We start from the raw sequence: 8199 nt of genomic DNA, 5'->3' as shown, positions 1-8199 counted from the left end.
GTCTTTGGTCTTTAGTGTTTAATATATCAAATCTGGTCTTGAGATGATCTCTAAATTCAGGTGGGATATATTCAAGGTCATATTTTGGCTCTCGTGGACTTGTTTTCATTTTCTTCAGCTTCAGTTTGAATTTGCATAGAAGTGATTGATGGTCTGTTCCACAGTCTGCCCTTGGCCTTGTTTGGACTGATGATATGGAGCTTTAGCTGTAAAAATGGTGTGGGCACCAAAGTATGACAAACTGACAGACAATTGGTGATAGGCATGTGTAGCTGTGCCAATTAAGTTTCCACTTTGCCAGTAAAAACCTCGTACCCAATGGTGATCAGTTCAAGCTCTATGCTCAGCAAACTTAGCTACCCCTGATTAAGTGTCTGTTGTTAAGTGCTGGCCCTCAAGTCTGTTCCAACTGATAGCCACCCTGTATAGGGTTTCTGAGAAGCAACTGGAGAGTTTGAACTGCCGACCTTGTGATTCAATCCAACCTTAAGGCTGAGTGCTTATTCTGCAGCACCTCTGTTGCCAGCAAGTGTCCTACCCAAAGGCACTCAGCTTTCTAGCTTCGTGAGTCAAGAAGTCTATCATTCTTTCTCATGATTGATTCTGCTGCCTTGACTATACCTCTGCTTTATCCTCGCCACATCCCTGGTGTCACAGCACTCTGTCTCCTGGATCATGTAAGTTCAGCATAGGTTCAAAGGGCAAGAATATGGCTCTTCTTTCTTGATGTTATTGAAATCTCCTATTCCACTTTGGAGCTGGCTCATTCTAAACCTAGCAGGATGGTGAAACTGACCAGTTAGAGTTCCACACACCCTATTTGTATAGTCCCACCCCACATGGGAGCCATATAACATAGTTACATTATTAGCAAGCTATCCAGCCCCCTTTGTTGTTGTTATTGTTGTTAAGTGTCATCAAGTTGGTTCTAACTCATAATGATCCTATATAGGGCTTCTGAGGAGTAGCTAGTGGATTTGAACTGCCAAATTTTTGATTATCTGTCCAGTGCTTATCTTAAAGTGCCACACCAGGACTCCATCCAATTTCCTTGGAGAGTTGCAAATAATTCACATTTGCATAGCCCTTGGTGCTGTAGGAGTCCTGGTGTGACGCTGTAGGATAAACACTGGGTTCCTAACCGCAACGTCAGCAGTTCAAACACACCAGTCTCTCATTGGAAACCCTATACAGGCTTACTATGAGTTGGAACCAACTCAATGGCACTTAATAACAATGGTACTGTAAGATAAACACTGATTGGCTAACTACAAGTTCGGCAGTTCAAACCCACCAGTTGTTCCTTGGAAACCCTATATTGAGTTGCTATGAGTCAGAACCAACTCACCAGCACTTTAAACAACAACATCCCAGTGGAAGTCTTAAGAGCCATATCAAGCAATTCACTGCACCACTGGTTCTAAAAATCTAGTTAGAATATTTCTCCAGAAACTAATAGTTACTGTCCCTGAGAACATTTATCTGGAGGCAGACAATTTCTGTATTTTCACTAGTCATGCTTATTTTCTATAAAATCAAATATAATACTTTTCCTTTTAAAAGCTGTATCTGGTATAAGTTCATGTCTATAAAATTATTTTCTCTCCTTCCATCCACACAAATGCAGAGAAATATTGAAAGCATGTTCACCATTGTTAGCAAGGTTTGATTCTATGAAGGTGAGACTGAGGCAAACATTTTTTACTATGATTTCTTTGCATTTTTTAGAATAGTTTGATTGTTTAATAACATGCACATAATTTTTTACTAAAAACAATAAAGCTATTATCCATTAATGATAACTACTGCTTTCTCATTGAGTATCTGTTAACAGTGATTAAAAAAAAACTTTGGTAGTGGATATGGCTGATTGCTGCTCAGCATGACCCTTGAAATCAATGCCACTGAGCTGCACATACACAAAAATGTGAAAATGGCAAAAAAATAAAAAGTAAAGTGCAAACTTGACTTAAAGACAGACTTAGGAACAGAGCTCATTCATAATCTAGGAACTGTCTGTATATTACAAGGCATGCACACAACATCTGCAATAAAGTGACACCCACCATCCCTCCCACAGCAATCTCTTGTCATGTCAGAGTTGAGAATTTGTTGCAATGCCCACACAGAACTTAGACACCAGATTCAGTTATGGCGTTTATTGGGGAAGTTAACAGGCAATTCAGAGTCAAAGATGTTCAGGGCAAAGTTCTTCTAGTCAGGACAACTCTCCTCAGCCATGCCTACAGGCAGGCCTCTCTCTGCCTGGGCAATGTTACCTCTTTTAAGACTGCTGATAAATTTCCATAGGACACATTACTGCCATAATCCTCAGCCTGAAGGCACTTGGCTCTATATCTGTGGATCAACAAAACTAGCCCCTAACCCCAACTAAGTGCCTGGAGGTACCCCTCTCTTCAAGCAAGCCTCCCACCCCAAGTCATTCTACTTTAGTTGCTTTGTGGACTGGAAAGCCCACTGCTTTGTCTCGTGCTCTTGCTTTTAGATCTGGTACTGCTGCTCCTCTTCCGGTGCCACAGCTTTCTGTCCATGGGTTAGGAAAGTTCAATGTACAGGGATCTCAGAGTCCAAAGGACTTGCTCTACTCTTGGCTGTTCTTCTATGATGGTAGTGAGATCCCCAACCCCTCCTGTTTCTGAGATTACTCATTTTATATATATTAGAGTTCCAAGCTTTTAACATCACAAGGAAGTCTTAAAAATCATACACAACTCAAGCAGACCATTCTATCAGTATCTTCTCCCACCTCCTCTCACCCAGACCCATCAGGAAGAGTTGTTTGGTTGGAGTTAACCAAGACTAAGGCTAGAAGAGACATTTTAAATAATTTACTACACCACGGCATCCAAATCACATACTCACTGTTTGATAGCATGCATCATGGGCAGTAAGAAAAGTATGGCATTTCTTTCAAAACTGATTAATGCTTAAAAAAAAACCAAAAACTGATTAATGCTTGAACTTTTTCTAGAGAACAAATCTTGCAGATCCTCCCTAACACTAAGAAATAAATGATTTACTTATACAGGTGTCACTATAGGCTTTGTGACTGTGGGTGGTTAGTCTTATCCACTTTTATTTTTAAATACCCTACCACTTCATTTTGGGAGCATGGTGGCTCTAGAGGATCAACACCAGGCAGCAAACCATAAGGTCAGCAGTCACTCTGTGGAAGAAAGATGAGATGTTTTGCTCCCACAAAGATTTACAGCCTCAGAAACCCAATACTGGGTCATTATGAGTCAGAGTCAACTCAACGGCACTTAACAACAACATCACTTAGTTTCATTGTAAATGTTCATAAGATTTTTGGCTCTGTCTTCTTTTTATGTGGGGATTCAGAAATTCAAATATTATGTTTTCACAATCTCCCCAGAATCTTCAACTTGGATGATATCTAAGGTCCCTTACAAATTGAAATTATTTGGGCTAAAATCTCTGAAAACTCCTGTGATGAAAAAGTATGTTTAGACCTAGCATTTTGATTGGCCTTTCAAAAGCTTTCTGAGGATCTTCTGGGGATCAAGGCTGGAGTGTTACTGATCAGTCTCAGAAAAAGCTTTTAGAAAAGATCCTTCCCCTTAGTTACCAACTGCCTATTCTCCTGTGGGTTCCCCCTTCACTCAATGAACTTTTACCTGATTCACACAGCTTCTGAAGTTTTGCTGCCTTTCTGGTTACTGTTTAACTCAGCAGATACTAAAGAAAAAAAATCATAAGTTTTGAAACTTTACCTCTTAATGGACAGCTAGCAACCCAGCAGCCCTTCTGGAGCTGTCTCCTCCAGAAATAAGGCTCTAGGCTTTATTGTTAGAAAGTTTCTTCTCTCACTTAATACCAGCTAACCACTTTCCAAATAAAATAATTATCCATAACTAGCTTGTACAGAGGAATAGAGCTACCTTGAACATTTTGGTAAAGTCTACGAAATATAATTTTAAATGATAATATTACCATCTTTTTACACCAATAATTTTCATATTTCATATTTACTTGCCAAATGCTCCCTGCCCCTCCACCCACAGTCCTCAGGTATTTTGGTAAACATGTTATGCCACTCTTTACAGGAAAAAAATAAAAATAGCATGGCATGCTTACAAAAATATCTCACCAATTTTATCCTATCCTATACAGTCACCATGAATCAGAACTGACTCTACAGCAAAAGATTTAGTTTTTGGTTTATGGGTCTTAAGGGCTTGGTTGTAGGGCTGTAGGATAAGCACTGGACTGTTAACTGCAAGGGTTGGCTGTTTAAACCCACCAGCTGCTTCTCAGGAACCCTGTACAGAGTCAGTATGAGTCAGAACAGCAACTATAACCATAAGAAAAATAATAGAATCTACATTCTAAACAAAAAGAAGAAAAGTGGATTTATCTAACGGAAATCAGGAAAAATAAAAGGAGTGAAAACATGAACTAAGTTGGCTGAATTATTGGTACTGTGGGTTAATGTGCAAGGTCAGCGCTTCAAGCTCATCAGCCACTCCTTGGAAAATCTATACAGGGTCATTGTGGGTCAGAACCAACTTGATAGCACTTCACAACAACAACAACAACAACAACATAATACAGTTGGAACATTGTCAGCACCAGAATATTGAATATTGAAACTTTATGAAGAGCACTGAAATTATTTTCAGAAATAGTGCCAAAAGATGAGATCCTCAGGTTGAAAGACACTCAATACAACGGGGGAAGAGCTGCCTCCTCAAAGTAGAGTTGACCATGATGATGCAAATGGAGTAAAGCCTTTGGGACTTTTATTTGCTGATGGGGCAAAACTCGAAATGAGGATAAACAGCTGTAAATATCCATTAAAAATCAAAACATGGAAAGTAAGAAGAATGAATCTAGGAAAATTGTCAAAAATTAAATGGAACACATAAACATTGATATTTTAGGTGATTGTGTCTGAAATGGACTGGTATTTTGAATCTGACAATCACATTAAAAATGGACTCATCATTCTGAATCTAAAAATCACATGGTTTACTACTTCAGGAATGACAAATTGAAGAGGTATGGCGTTGCATTCATCATTAAAAAGAACATATCAAGATATGTCTTGAAATACAACACCTTCTGTGATACGCTAATATCCATACACTTACAAGAAACAACAGTTAATGCCACTATTATCCAAACTTGCACACCAACCACTAAAGCCAATGATGATGAAACTGAAGAATTCTATCAACTTCTTCAGTCTGAAATTGATCAAATATGCAATCAAGATGTATTGATCATTACTGGTGATTGGGATGCAAAGGTTATAAACAAAGAGGAAGGATCAATAGTTGGAAATATGGCCTTGGTGATAGAAATTATGAGGGAGATCACATGATAGAAAATTGCAAGACCAATGAATTCTTCATTACAAATACCTTTTAAAAAGATGACTATACTCATGAATCTCACCAGTTGGAATATGCTGGTGATTTCTTCTACCAGCTGGAAATCAAATTGACTACATCTATGGAAAGAGATGGTGGAAAAGCTCCATATCATCAGCCAAAACAAGATCATGAGCAGACTGTGTAATAGACCATCAATTGCTCATATGGAAGTTCAGACTGAAGCAGAAGAAAAAATAAAAAACTCCACAAGAACCAAAATATAACCTTGAACACATCCCACCTGAATTTAGAGATCATCTCAAGAACAGATTTGAAGCATTAGACACTAAAGGTCGAAGACCAAAGAGTTGTGGGATGACATCAAGAACATCATATAGGAAGAAAGCAAAAAGTCAATAAGAAGAGAAGAAAGAAGGAAAAGACCAAAATGGATGTCAGAAGAGAGTTTGAAAGTTGCTCTCCAGCATAGAGATGCTAAAGCAAATGGAAGAAATGAGGAGGTAAAAGAGCTGAACAGAAACTTTCAAAGGTCAGCTCAAGAAGACCAAGCCAAATATTATAATAAAATGTACAAAGATATGGAGTTAGAAAACCAAAAGGGAAGAACATGCTCAGCATTTCTTAAGCTGAAAGATCTAAGGAAAAACTTCAAGCTTCAATTTTCAACACTAAAGGATTCTTTGGGCAAAATATTGAATGATGCAGAAAGCATTAAAAAAAAAGATGGAAGGAATACACAGAGTCCCTGTACCATAAAGAAATGGTCAATGTTCTACAATTTCAAGAGGCAGAATTTTTTCATGAGCCAACTGTACTGAAGGAAGAAGTCCAAGCAGCACAGAAGATATTGGCAAAGAACTAGGTTCTGGGAATTGATGGAATACAAATTGAAATCTTTCAACAGACTTAGGCAGCACTGGAGGCACTCACTCAACTATGCCAAGAGATTTGGAAGACAGTGACCTTGCCAACTGATTGGAAGAGATCCATATTTGTGTCCATTCCAAAAAGAGTTTAACCAAAGGAATGCGAAACTCATAGGAAAATATCATTAATATCACATGCAAGTAAAATTTTACTCAAGGTAATTAAAAAACAGTTGCAACCTTACATTGACAAGGAACTGTCAGAGGTTCAAACTGGATTCAGATGAGGATGTGGAATCAGAGATATCATTGCTGATGCCAGATGGATCTTGGCTAAAAGCAAAGAATATCAGAAGTTATGTTTACCTGTTCTTTATTGACTATGCAAAGGCTTTCAACTGTGTGGAACATGGCAAGCTATAGACCACACTGAAGAGTATTAGTATTCCAGAACACTTTATTGTTCTCATGAGAAACTTGCGCATAGACCAAGGGGTAGTTACTCAAAATAAGGGGAGACTGAATGGTTTAAAATCAGGAAAGGTGTATGCCTGTGTTGTATTTCTTTCACCACATTTATTCACTCTATATGCTAAGCAAATAACCTGAGAAACTGGATTATATGAAGGAGAATGTGGCATCAGGACTAAAGGAAGACTTATTAATAACATGCACTATGAAGATGGTACAAATTGCTTGTTGAAAATGAAGAGGACTTAAAATATTCACTGATGAAGATCAAAAATCATAGTCTTCTGTATGGGTTTCACCTCAATGTAAAGACAACAAAAATCCTCACAACTGGGCCAATAAATAGCATCATCATAAATGGAGAAAAGATTGAAGTTGTCAAAGACTTCATTTTGCTCTGATTAACCACCAACACTTACAGAAGCAGCAGTCAAGAAATCAAACGACATTAGGCAAATCTGTTACACAAGATCTCTTTAAAGTGTTCAAGAGCAAAGATATCAGTTCAAGACTAAGGTGTGCCTGACCTAAGCCATGGTATTTTCAAATAGCCTCATATGCATGTGAAAGTTGGACAGTGAATAAGGAAGAAGAATTGATGCACTTGAGTTATTCGAGACTATTGAAAGTACCATGGACTGCTAGAAAAAAAAAAAACAAACAAATTTGTGTTGGAAGAAGTGCAGCCAGAATGCCCCTTGGAAGCCGGTATGGTTACACTTCGTCTCTCATATTTTGGACATATTGTCAGGAGGAACTAGTTCCTAGAGAAGAATATCATGCTAGGAAAAGTTGAATGTTATAGAAAAAGAGGAAGACCCCAATGAGATGGTTAGCACAGTAACAGCAGTGACAGACTCAAGCTTGGCAACGTTTATGGGGATGATGCAGTATTTTGTTCTGTTGTGTATAGGGTCCATATGAGTCAGAATAGATTCAACTTCACCTAACAACAACAACAACAGCATGCCTTTGGATTCCTTCCTCTACAGTATACCAAGGCAGGTCTGGTACTTCAACATATTGTATTGTAGGCTACTGCGCAATCCACACTTTTAATGAAGCAACCAAATCATTAGACCTTCTCATAACCTCTTGAGTGGAAACACTACATGATGAATCTGTACTTACTGAGTTCATATCAAAACAGTCAGGCAGATCCAACCTTATGTTCTTTGAACCATTATCCCACACCCTTAATAGCCATTCCCACACATGTTCTCCAGGTTTCTGTTTGTACATATTAGAAAAATTAATCATTTCCTTTGGAGTGTACATATTTCTTCCTGGGTCACAATTTGTACTTCACCAACATCCCCAACTTCTTGTTTTTCTGCCCATATGTTCACATCTCAAGTTTCAGGATCCCGTTTCTTCCCAATCAGTGCCCTCACTTTAACATCAGACATCATTCAAAGTTAGGGATTTAGTTGGTATTATAATTTAGCCACTTTTATGATAAAACTCTGTGTTTGTTTTTT

Source organism: Chrysochloris asiatica, unplaced genomic scaffold (genome assembly GCF_000296735.1).
Source record: "Chrysochloris asiatica unplaced genomic scaffold, ChrAsi1.0 scaffold00042, whole genome shotgun sequence".
Classification (NCBI taxonomy): domain Eukaryota; kingdom Metazoa; phylum Chordata; class Mammalia; order Afrosoricida; family Chrysochloridae; genus Chrysochloris; species Chrysochloris asiatica.
Note: the sequence above shows the minus strand (reverse complement) of the source record.